Raw genomic sequence first — 13,702 nt, forward strand, 5'->3', positions numbered from 1 at the left:
AACAAAGTAAAGCAGGATTGCATTATAATACAGTATAAACTATCCCTTTGTCTGTACTGATATAAATGGTTGCATAAACAGAAGAGAGAGGTCTGTGCCGAATGATTCCAAGTAAGTTTTTTAGATACCTCACCCTCAAAGAGTGGAAGAAAACTGTCTACTCTTCAGTGTGGGCTACATATAGTGACTTCCTTCCAAAGATTACCTTGTGGAAAGGAGGAGAGGAGGAAGAGTAGCTTTACAGTGGGTAAGTCTGCCCTCACCACCTCAACCAGTTGATCAAGGTCCACCTCAGCAGTGATAAGTCACGCTGATAGCGTGTACCCTTGATATGATGTGATGAAAATGGAACTTTGCTTCTCCTTCTGAAAACATGTACCCCAGCGTGATCATGAGAAACACATCAGACAAACTGCAATTGAGGGATATTCTACAAAATACCTGATAAGTATTCCTCAAACTATCAGGCCATCAAACACAAAGTCTGACAGATTGTCAAAGTCAAGAGACATGACGATACAATGTCATGTGGCATGTGGATGGGATTCTAGAACAGAAAGAGGGCACTGGGGGAGAATGGAGGAAATTTGAATAAAGTATAGAATTTCACTAACGTATCTTTTTTTTTTTTTTTTTTTTTTGAGATGGAGTCTCGCTCTGTAGCCCAGGCTGGAATGCAGTGGCGTGATCTTGGCTCACTGCAACCTCTGCCTCCTGGGTTCAAGTGATACTTTCACCTCAGCACCTCCTTGCCTGCCCGTCGAAGTAGCTGGGATTACAAGTGTGTGCCACCCGGCTAATTTTTGTATTTATTTATTTTTTTTTGAGATGGAGTCTCGCTCTGTCACCCAGGCTGGAGTGCAGTGGCGCGATCTTGGCTCACTGCAAGCTCCGCCTCCTGGGTTCACGCCATTCTCCTACCTCAGCCTCCCGAGTAGCTGGAACTACAGGTGCCCGCCACCACAGCTGGCTAATTTTTGTATTTTTAGTAGAGACGGGGTTTCACCGTGTTAGCCAGGATGGTCTCGATCTCATGACCTCATGATCTGCCTGCCTCAGCCTCCCAAAGTACTGGGATTACAGGAGTGAGCTACTGCGCCCGGTAAGTTTTGTATTTTTTGTAGAGACAGGGTTTTATACCATGTTGGCCAGGCTGGTCTCAAACTCCTGACCTCAAGTGATCTGCCCACCTTCCCCTCCTAAAATCCTGGGATTATAGGTGTGAGCCACCATGCCCTTTTCGGCTGTAATGTGTCCATATTAATTCATTGATTGTGACAAATGTATCATACTAATGTAAGCTGTTAATATCATACTAATGTAAGCTGTTTCCCCCTGGGAAACTGGGAATGGGGTTAGAGGAATTCTATTATCTGCAATACTTCAGTAAATCTACAACTACTAAAAGAAAAGCGTTAGTTAAAAAAAAGTGAAGAAAGGCCAGGCATGGTGGCTCACGCCTGTATTCCCAGCACTTTGGGAGGCTGAGGCAAGTGGATTACCTGAGGTCAGAGTTCGAGACCAGCCTGGCCAACATGACAAAACCCTATCTCTACTAAAAATACAAAAATTAGCTGGGCATGGTGGCATGCACCTGTAATCCCAGCTACTTGGGAGGCTGAGGCAGGAGAATCACTTGAACCTGGGAGGTGGAGGTTGCAGTGAGCCGAGATCGCACCACTGCACTCCAAAAAAGTGAAGAAAAATCGGTATCACTATTACATATTCCCACAATAAATGGTATGGGGGAGGGATCCCCAATGTTCTCAGATCTGAAGTAAAAAACTGCAGTTATGTATTTTGGCAACATGTTTATTTAGCCTCATTATTTGACTCCTCACTCTTCCTAATCATTGGAGTAATATCTAGCTCAAGAATATTACACACTTCATTCCTTTGCCACAGCTTTTTCCCTCCCTCCCTCCCTCCCTTCCTCGCTTCCTTCCTTCCTTCCTTCCCTCTTTCCTCCCTTTCTCTTTTCTTTCTTTTCTTCTCTTTTATTTCTTTTTCTTTTTGAGACAGGGTCTTGCTCTGTCACCCAGGCTGGAGTGCATGGCACGACCATGGCTCAACTCCAGCCTTGACCTCCCAGGTTCAAGCAATCCTGCCATCTAAGTCTCCCAAGTACCTGGGACTACAGGTGTGAGTCATCATGCCTGGCTAATTTTGTGTGTGTCTGGAGACGGGAGCCTCCCTGTGTTGCCCAGGCTGGTCTTGAACTCCTGGGATCAAGGGATCCCTCCACCTTGACTTCCCAACTTGTGATTACAGGCGTGAGCTACTGTGTCCACCCCTGCCCTGAAACTTCTTAGATTCTTTTTGTGATTCAGCTCTAATTGATTGATAAGGAGATGTCAAAAAAATTACCTCCTATTTCTGTGTGAATTGACTTAAGCCACTGCAGCAATTGAATACATCTAATGTTTGCCAAATTTCCTCTTCATGTTGCACTGTTGATACAGTGTTGGTGTTGGATTTTCGATAAGGTATGTGAACATGAAACTGTGATTATAATGCAAGCAAACATGTAATACCTTGTGTATTTTTAAACAGTATTAGTGAGTTTTCAAGGGAAAATGATTTTCAAAAGGCAACTATGCCTAACCAACTTTTCAAAGTTGCAAATAATTTAATTGCTTATCATTGTTATGCTCATTTAATGACTATCTGGGTTCAAACATATTCTGACTGTTTATCTGTAAACGAGCTACAGCAATTAGACAAAAATTGAGCAATATGCCAGGTTCCAAGTGCAATTATGTGACTTGATTTCAAATAAGTAATGTTTTGGGGTTAACTATCTTCAGTTAATTTTTATTCTCCCCACTACTAAGTTATCTTGTTCTGCTTCATGTTGTCATTTCATTCTTATATTGCAGCTCACATTAAGCATGTCACTTCATGGCATCCAATTAGAGAATCCTTAGATAAACATGACCTGGCCTGCCTACATAAAAATATTTTTAAAAATCTAGCTAAATTCCTTTTCCTATCTGTAATTAAGCCCACCAGACCTTTTTGGATTAACTCGTGGGCTGTAATGTAACAAAGAAGGGCTTTATTCTCTATTACTAAATCTGGTCCCTACTTTGAAGTTAACCAAATTCCATCTTTGGTTAGATTCTTGACTACAGTGTGAAACTAATCAATGGGAGACTTTTTAAAAATTACTCATACTGAAGTTATAGGTGACAAAACCTGGAAATTTGTAACTGTTTTAACAGTGACTATTAAGACAAAAAATATGGTGGCTCATGCCTGTAATCCCAGCACTTTGGGAAGTCAAGGCAGGAGGACTGCTTGGGCCCAGGACACCCTGTCTCTATAAAAACTAAAAAAATTAGGCTGGTGCGTGCCTCGTGCTTGTTGACTCAGCTACCTGGAGACTGAGTGGGAGGATCGTTTGAGCCCAGGAGGCTGAGATTGCAGTGAGCTGTATTCACACCACTGCACTCCAGCCTGAGCAACAGAATGAGACCTCGTCTCAAAAAAATAAAAAGAAGAAAAGCACAATAAATCCCATAAAAGCTATATATGATTGGAAGAGTTTGTTACATGAAAACTCAGAAGTTTCATTTTTGTTTGTAAATCAGCAATCTTTATTCCATCTGACCCTCTCAGTGCATGTCACCCCATGAAGGCATTTGGTGTCATATAAATGGTAATATTCTTAAATATGAAGGTTAAAGCTTAATGCTATTTGGTACCCAAAGACATTTGAATGACTATATATACATATATATATGTATATATGTATATGTATATATCCACTCACATAATCTTGCCAATTGGAACTTGGCGTACTGCCCAATTTTTGTCTAATCGCTATAGTTTGTTTACAAAGAAACAGTAGGAGTAGATAGATATTGAATAGAAACTCGTATAGACTTCCAGGTAAAGATCTAGCCTTCAGAACTATTCAACAGCTTCTTTGATGAAGGAAACAACCCCCAAATCACTTCGTTTCAACCAGCAAGATCTTGCCCAGGACAAAATTGGATGAATAAAGATGACAGTGTCCAAACTCCTGAGTACTGTCCCAGGAACCTCCAAAGACATGCCATGGAGTCAAGTGGTGGCACCTCTTCCTATCTAAAGTTTCAAGAGATCTTCACCTATTTTAAGCATCTAATGCAGTATTTCTCTCAGATGAATTCCTCGGACACACTTGGAGGAAAAGGGCCCTGTGGTTAAACAAGGGCCTGCCAAATCTAGAAGATTCACAACACATGCTGGAATAATAAAGTCTCTGAGGTGTTCTGCAATAAATAAATTTAAACAAAAAAAAAAACCCAAAAGACTGTTAACAGTTTGTCTAAGTTGTTCATTCCTTAGTTCCCCACTTCTCTTCGAACCCCAACAAAAACACACTTTGAATAGGGAATAATCAGTCCCCACCCAGTGGAAAAGTGAGGATTTATAGGCTTATTTTCTGGAGAGGGGAAACATACAGTATTTCTAAACAGAGTAAACAAGCCCCAGTTTCTAGTACGGTGGCTCATGCCTGTAATTCCAGCACTTTGGGAGGCCAAGTCAGGAGGATCACATGAGGCCAGGTGTTCAAGACCAGCCTGGCCAACATGATGAAACCCCGTCTCTACTAAAAATACAAAAATTAGCCAGGCGTGGTGGCAGGTGCCTGCAGTCCCAGCTATTCAGGAGGCTGAGGCAGGAGAAATCGCTTGAACCTGGGAGGTGTGGAGGTTGCAGCGAGCCGAGATTACGCCACTGCACTCCAGCCTAGGCAACAGAGTGAGACTCCGCCTCCAAAAAAAAAAAAAAAACAAGCCCCAGTTGAGGGCAGGTATGCCAAACAGAAAATTAGGAGGATTAAATGAATGTATGCATATTGGAGGCTAAGCTTTTTTATGCAAAAGAATGTTTTATGTACTCATTAACATAGTAATGAATGTAAATTACATTCTGATAATGTAAAATACAGTGTATTTGTTAGGCCTCAAAAAAGAAACTATAGCATTAGTGCAATTTAAGATAACTGGTAAGGCTCTTTAAATTGTTTAGGAGGCTGAGATTTTTTTCTCTTCTTCCCTTGGTTCCCAGAGTGCTGGAGACCAAGTCTTTATCAAGGCAGGAGGCTGAAAGAGTCTTTGGAATGGACCAGTCCAAGAGAAATAACTAAATATATGGAAAATCCCAAGTTCTCCAATAAAATGGCCCAGCCAGATCATTCACAGAGAAACCCACAGATGACTAGACCCACACATGTGTCCAGCGCTTCCAATCAACTCTTTGGTCCTTCACTATTAAATATTAACAGATGGCAGGCCACAGTGGCTCACACCTGTAATCCCAGAACTTTGGGAGGCTGAGGTGGGTGGATCACCTGAGGTCAGGAGTTCGAGACCAGCCTGGCCAACATGGTGAAACCTTGTCTCTACTAAAAATACAAAAATTAGCTGGGCATGGTGGTGGGCGCATGTAATCCCAGGTACTCCGGAGGCTGAGGCAGGAGAATCGCTTGAACCTGGGAGGCAGAGGTTGCAGTGAGCCGAGATCGTGCCATTGCACTCCAGCTTGGGCAACAAGAGTGAAACTCCATCTCACAAATAAATAAATAAAAATAAAAATAAATAAATATTAACAGACAACTAAGAAATAACAGATATCTGAACAAACCATTTAACATGAAAGATAGAGATAAAACAGAGGGCTGGGTGCGGTGGCTCACGCCTATAATCCCAGCACTTTAGGAGGCCGAGGCGGGCAGATCACAAGGTCAGGAGTTTGAGACCAGCCTGACCAACATGGTGAAACCTTGTCTCTAGTAAAAATACAAAAATTAGCCAGATGTGGTGGCGGGCGCCTGTAATCCCAGCTACTCGGGGGTCTGAGGCAGAAGAATCGCTTCAACTCAGGAGGTGGAGGTGGGCCAAGATCTCACCACTGCCCTCCAGCCTGGGTGACAGAGTGAGACTCTGTCTCAAAAAAAAAAAAAAAAAAAAAATTAAAAAAAAAAAAGAAAAGAAAAAAGAAATAAAAGCACGGGAAAGAATCATTTGTCTCTGTGTTTCTGTATTTTCCACACTGGACTTGGCACACAGTAAATGTTCAGTAAGTACATGTTGACTAAATAAAGGGATCTGTAAAAATAGCTCATAATCTTAGGTACCTTAGACTAAGCAAATTAGGGTCATCTAAGTCTGAGTGAAAAAATGTAAACACTGTTCATGAATTCTCACCAGAAGCTATTGAAAATCTATTGTTCTGTGTTGCAGTTGGAAATGCCTTAAAATCAATATGAGAGCATTTTAAAGTTTGGATATAAATAAATTGAAAAATGTTTTTGACAATACTGCTTTGCTAAATAATGGTTACACTAGGATCTATATAATAGGATTCAAGGCCACCTCTGAAATCTTCTGGACTTAAATGAACACACCTTGCTAAGTACATCAGTTTCTTATGTGCGTGAAAGGAATGAAGACTTAAAAAAGAAATAAAGTGATTTTTTTCCTCTTTGACCCTAAAATGAGCAAAGTTAATCATATACTTTGTGTGTTTACATAGAATATTTTATCTAAGAAGTCATAACTCTGAAACAAAATGCAATGATTAATTGGCCCTCATATCATTGTGTATTAGATTAGTATCTTATCCCTGTGTCTACCTGAGGAGACATCTACGTGAAAGCACTAAATGAAAAAAGATGGTAAGTACAGCAAATTTTCTTTTTCTTTTCTTTTTTTTTTTTGAGACAGAGTCTCACTCTGTTACCAAACTGGAGTGCAGTGGCATGATCTCGGCTCACTGCAACCTCTGACTCCCGGGTTCCAGTGATTCTCCTGCCTCAGCCTCCCAAGTAGCTGGGACTACAGGTGCCCACCACCACACCCAGTTAATTTTTTGTATTTTTAGTAGAGATGGGGCTTCACCATGTTAGCCAGGATGGTCTCCATCTCTTGACCTCATAATCAGCCTGCCTCGGCCTCCCAAAGTGTTGGGATTACAGGTGTGAGCCACCATGCCTGGCCAGTTTCTGTGTGGATATAGAAACTGTGTGGTCAAGGATATAGAGCTTTACTTTTTTTTTTTTTTTTTTTTTTTTTTGAGACAGAGTCTCACTCTTGCCATCCAGGCTGGAGTGCAATAGCGTGATCTTGGTTCACTGCAACCTTCACCTCCAGGGTTCAAGTGATTCTCCTGCCTTAGGCTTCCGAGTAGCTGGGATTACAGGTGCATGCCACCATGCCCGGCTAATTTTTGTATTTTTAGTAGAGACGGAGTTTCACCGTGTTGGCCAGGCTGGTCTCAAACTCCCAATCTCAGGTGATCCGCCTGCCTCGGCCTCCCAAAGTGCTAGGATTACAGGCATGAGCCACCCCATCTGGACAGAATTTCTTTATTTCTCCAGAGAAAAGGGTTTACCTTCCCCCTCTCTTAAAAATGACACAAAACCAGAAACAAAAAAACTAAAACAAGCTCAATAATTTCCCCCCAAACACAAAAGGCTTTGGGAGTGTACATTTTGTTGAAAATGTCACTGATTCCTCTTTGACTATTACTTTTTCTTGGGTTCCGGATTCACCTGGACTTACATGGCTTCAAGTGAATTGTGGAGCTTTTGTTCACCTGTGGGTAAAAACCCAGGTGATAGAGCCAGAGTGAGTGATGGGGCTCCTTTTTCTGCCTCACCTTATGCAGGGCTTGTAAGAGGTGGTGGAGAAGCAAAGCTTTTATAGAACTGTGGTACCAAATTACACTTGTCATCACTGTAATAGGAGCTTGCGAAGATAGTTATCTTCCCAGCCTGTTTCTCCAGAACATTTCATACATTTTACACGAACATAAATAAGAATTTCAATTGAGTACTTTTATAATTGTAGCATTCTATACTCCAGATGTCTTGAATGCTGTCTTGGTTGTCATAAAAATGTCCACCAAATGAGTAGATTGTTATAAAAATGGGAAGGGCCAACAGACCATCAAAGACTCTCCCCGTAAGGCTTACCTATCAGAATGTGAGGTATTTCTTTGTTGAAAGATGTGTTTAGTTTCCTGCCTTGAAAACGTGATTGTTATGACATTACTGACAATGCAAATGTTTTGACCAAAAGCGAAACAAATGAAGAGATTTTATGTTTTGTTTTGTTTTTCTTTTTTCAACTACGTATAATCCTGGAATGGCATCAGATAAACAAGGTCTAAAAGACTGAAAATTAAAAATAATAAAAGCAGAGCCAGTTACTTGGGGGTAATAAGAAGGAACTAAATATTGTGATAGATAGATACAAAGTACTTAGATCTTCCAGGCATTTTACTAAGAATATTTTCCTTTAAGAAAATTAGAGATATTTTATGAATGTTACTTTTTTGAGCTAATTTATTTAAACTTTTTATGAGTGTTTAAAGAAAAAATGATAACATTGTCTGTGGGGGTTCTAATAGATGTAATACATTTGACACATAGCAAAAAAGCAGAGAGATGGTGAATGGACTTGTATGTTTTGAAGGTTTCCAGATTTTACATGAAGTAGTTCGGTATTAACTCTACATTGTGAAAAGTTAAATAAAAGGTAAACTTTCTGTAAAGTTATAGGCTGGATGCAGTGGCTCACATCTGTAATCCCAGCACTTTGGGAGGTCAAGGCAGGAGGGTTGCTTGAGTCCAGGAGTCCGAGACCAGCCTGGGCAACATAGACCTCATTTCTACAAAAAATAAGAAAATTAGCTGGGCATGGTGGCATGAGCCTGTAGTCCCAGCTACTCAGGATGCTGGGGTGGCAGGATCCATTGAGCCCAGAGGTGGAGGCTGCAGTGAGACGTGACCACACAACTACACTCCAGCTTGGGTGACAGAGTGACTTTGTCTTAAAAAAATATATATTTAAAAAAATATATATATACACACATATATATATACATATATATACACACATATATATACATATATACACATATATATACATATATATATTTTTATAGTAATCTCCAAGAAAAAAGTAAAAAAATACAATGAGACATAACTAAAAAGCAGATAGATAAAATAGAATTTTAAAGAAATATTCAAATACTTAGAAAGCAGGGAAGTAAGAAGAGAGATACAAAACATCAGTGGGAAAAAAGAGAAAAAATAGTAAAATGGTTAACCTAAATCCTACCATATCAATTGTTACATTAAACGTGAATGGACTAAAAAAAGTAGACTTTTGGCTGGGTGTGGTGGCTCACACCTGCAATCCTGGCACTTAGGGAGGCCACAGCAGGAGGATCCCTTGAGCTCAAGGGTTCAAGACCAGCCTAGGCAACATAGGGAGACCCTGTCTCTACAAAAAAGTAAAAAAATTAGCCCAGTATTGTAGGACACGCCTGTAGTCCCAGCTACTGGGGGTGCTGAGGTGGGAGGATTGCTTGAGCCCTGGAGGTTGAGCCTTCAGTGAGCCGTGATGGTACCACTGTATGCCAGCCTGGGTCACAGAGCAAGACCATGTCTCAAAAAAAAGGTAGACTTTTTTTTCTGTTAAGCGTTAAAGGCCTAAGTTCATTTTTGGAGGTGCCTGTTTGTTATTTTTAGGGGAAAAAACCTTCCCTGGATGGCACATTTAATTACACAGATGTAAAGCAAGGATCTACACATTTTTCTGGAGGTAAGTTTCGTATGTAGCCATTACTGATAATCTGACTCTGGCCCAGTGGAAACTGGACCTTGGCAAGTGGCTTATTCCCTGAGTAGATGTGTGTGGCCCAGTAAGTGGGAAGAGCTGAAGCAACAAAGAGCTGGAACACTCGGGGGCCTGCATCCTTGTCTCAGGTCTTCCTGGATTGAGTGTTAGCTAAGAGGAAAGTGATACTGTCTTTCTTTTTGAAAAAATCAACAATTTGTTTTCCATAACTATATGTCATTTTTATTTTTTTCTTTTTCTCTTTTTTAATAATAGAGATGAGGGTCTCACTAGCCCAGGCTGGTCTCAAACTCCTTGGCTCAAGCAATCCTCCCACCTTGCCCTTCCAAAGTGCTGAGATTACAAGGCATGAGCCGTGGTGCCTGGCCACTGTACCTCTATAATTACTTTGAGAGGTGTAGCCATCATAGCATGGCTATAGACACCATTAATCAAAGATGACACAATAATGACACAATAAACAGTGACCAAGAGAAGAACTGTCGTAACAAACAGCAAGGGGCTGTTTTGGGGGAAAGTGGTAGTCAAATGAATTTGGGGTCACTAGTCAGGTGACTAGATGTAATCTTGTAAGGTTGGTGGTCACAGGGTGCTGAAACGCAGGCAGTTTTTCCTGACATAACTAACATACGATTTGCCAGGGTACTGTGTCAGGCCCTTGAGCCCTTTAACACACATGACTTCCCTTACTATAATCCTATAATTCACTTCTTACTGTAGCAAATTTATAGATGAGAACAATAACGCCCAGGAAGGTTAAGGAACTCATTTTCCTCATGGAAACACAGCCAGTAAGAGACAGAGCAGGCTGTTCTGATTTGAACTCACTGACTCTTTTTTTGTTCTTTGAGTCGGAGTCTCATTCTGTCACCCAGGCTGGAGTGCAGTGGCACGATCTCAGCTCACTGCAGCCTCTGCCCCCCTGGTTCAAGCGATTCTCCTACCTCAGCCTCCCGAGTAGCTGGGACTACAGGTGTGCGCCACCATGCCCAGCTAACTTTTGTATTTTTAGTAGAGATGGGGTTTCACCATGTTGGCCAGGCTGGTCTTGAACTCCCGACTTCAGGTGATCTGCCCACCTCAGCCTCCCAAAGTATTGGGATAACAGGCGTGAGCCACCAAGCCCGGCCCTCATTGACTCTTTCCACAGTAGCATACCTGTTTCAAGAGGCATGCTCTATATAGGGAAGCCCATCAGAATCCGGGAATTAAGGAAACAAGACATGAAGGGAACTCTCAGCTCATCTAGAGGGCTCCCCAGGCTCCCTTTAGGGCGGGAGTCTGTTCCAAGGTGCAGCCAGCCTGAGCCTGCCAAGAGTAGCAGGTGAGCCCTGATAAGACCATGGTAAGTGGATTCACCTGCCCAGAGAGAGATGCGCCGATCTTGACTGTCTCTTGAGGGATAGTGGAGGATCAGAGCTGCCAAGATAAAACCCTGGAGCTTGGGAGGATCTCAAGCAAGTGCTTTGTCCACTCGAAAAAGCCTTCATCCAAGCCAAATAAGACAAGCGACTGTGAGAAGGTAATAAGTACATTTCTGGTGATTATACCTACAGAGAGGCAGGAATAAAGGGAGAGAACAATGCTTCCAGGCCTTTGATCTTTACCTGCCACAGGCCTCTCCTCCCCTTCTAGCCGACTTCCTGAGGCAGGAAATGGTGACATCACCTTGCGTTTGTCAGCACTCTCCTGTTCTGAGTCATCAGGATTGCTGGCATAGTGATCCATAAGATTTCCAAGTAGATTATTTACTCCCCTTTTAGGGGCTTGGTATTGCACCTTCCCTCAGTGTACTGTCAGACCTCTCTTCAGTTAGAGATTTCCTCCTTGGGATGTCATTCGGTGTCCTCATAGGTAGTATCTTCTAACTTTTATTAGCATTATCCTTTATTAACCAACTCTAAGTTGGGGGTGGGAGGTCATAAAAATACCCAGTTGAATGAATTACAGTTAATTTTAACCATTCCTCCATTGTTGGACATGAATCTAGTTTCCAGTTATTTGCTGTTACAGACAATGTCAAAGGAAACATCTTTTTCCACAATGTGTGCATGTGTTTTTTTTTTTTTTTGAAATGGGCTTTCGTTCTGTCCCTCAGGCTGGAGTGCAGTGGTGTGATCATGGTTCACTGCAGCCTCAAAATCCTAGACTCAAGTGATCCTCCTACCTCAGCCTCCTGAGTAGCTAGGACTACAGGTGCACACCACAGTGCCTGACTAATTTTTGCATTTTTGTACAGACAGGGTTTTGCCATGTTGCCCAGGCTGGTCTTGAACTCCTGGGCTCAAGTGATCCACCCACCTCAGCCTCCCAAAGTGCTGGGATTATAGGTGTGAGCCACTGCAGCCTGGCCTGTGTTTGAGTATTTCTGTAGGATAGATCGCTAAATGAGGAACCAGGGATCAAGGTATTTAAACATTTATGTTTTTAAATTTATCATATTTAAAACCTTTTTTATGGGTTGAGCGTGGTGACTCACACCTGTAATCCCAGCACTTTGAGAGGCCAAGGCAGATCCCTTCAGCCCAGGAGTTGGAGACCACCCTGGGCCACATGGCAAAACCCTGTCTCTACAAAAATACAGAAAGTAGCCAGGTGTGGTAACTTGGTGCCTGTAAATCCCAGCTACTGGGGAGGCTAAGATGGGAGGATCACTTGAGCCCAGGAGGCAGAGGTTGCAGTGAGTTGAGATCACGACACTACACTCCAGCCTGGGTGACAGAATGAGACTCTGTCTCAAAAAACAAAACAACAACAAAAAACAAACCTCTTTATTATGGAAGTTTGCAACAAATATAAAAATAGAAAAGTATAATGGATATTCACTTACCCTCTTTACCCAGCTTTTACAATGATCAACTCTCAGCCAACTTTAATCTACCTGTACTCTCAACTCTTCCCTGTCTTCCCTCCCCTAGATTATTTGAAAGCAAACCTCAGACACCATATAATTTCATTTGTAAATATTTTAGTATGTAGGCCAGGTGCGGTGGCTCACGCCTATAATCCCAGCACTTTGGGAGGCCAAGGAGGGCGGGTCATTTGAGGTCAGGAGTTCAAAACCAGCTTGGCCAACATGGTGAAACCCCATCTCTACTAAAAATACAAAAATAAGCCAGGGGTGGTGGTGGGTGCCTGTAATCCCAGCTTCTCAGGAGCTGAGGCAGGAGAATTGCTTGAACCCGGGAGGTGGAGGTTGCAGTGAGCAGATATCGTACCATTGCACTCCAACCAGGGTGACAGAGTGAGACTCCATCTCAAAAAAAAAAAAAAAAGAAAAGAATATATACATTTTAGTATGTACCACTTAAAGATGACTGCAGCCTCAAACTCCTGGGCACAAGGGATCCTCCTGCCTTAGCCTCCTGAGTAGCTAGAATTACAGCCATGTGCCACCATGCCCAGCTAATAGTTTTTAAATCTTATCCAAATATGGATGATATATTTTAGCCAGGCACGGTGGCTCATGCCTGTAATCCCAGCACATTGGGAGCTGAGGCGGGTGGATCACTTGAGGTCAGGAGTTTGAGACCAGCCTGGCCAACATGGTGAGACCCTGTCTCTACTAAAAACACAAAAAAATTAGCCAGGCATGGTGGTGTGTGCCTGTAATCCCAGCTACTTGGGAGGGTGAGGCTGGAGAATTGCTTGAACCTGGAAGGAGGAGTTTGCGGTGAGCCGAGATCTCGCCATTGCACTCCAGCCTGGGCAACAAGAGCGAAACCCCGTCTCTAAAATAAATAAATAAATAAATAAATAAATAATAAAAAAAAGGTCATTTTAAATCTGAATAGGTTCTCAAAATTGTTCTTAAAAAAAAAGTACTAACTTATCCTTCCACCCACAGTGCTGCTCTTGGGAGCAGAATTCTGAAGAGAAAGGCAAAATTCAAGGGAAAGAGTTTGCCTTCAAGTTTTAACATAAACTATGTTAACATAGGCTATGTTAAAACTTAAAGAAGGAAGACCAATAAATAGCACTGTAGCAAGAGGAGAAACTAAACCTACCAATGGTCTGTGAGCTCTCATACATTTAACCCTCCTAAAGCACAGTCTTGAATA

This window comes from Pan paniscus, chromosome 14 (assembly GCF_029289425.2).
Source record: "Pan paniscus chromosome 14, NHGRI_mPanPan1-v2.0_pri, whole genome shotgun sequence".
In the NCBI taxonomy this organism is placed as follows: Eukaryota; Metazoa; Chordata; class Mammalia; order Primates; family Hominidae; genus Pan; species Pan paniscus.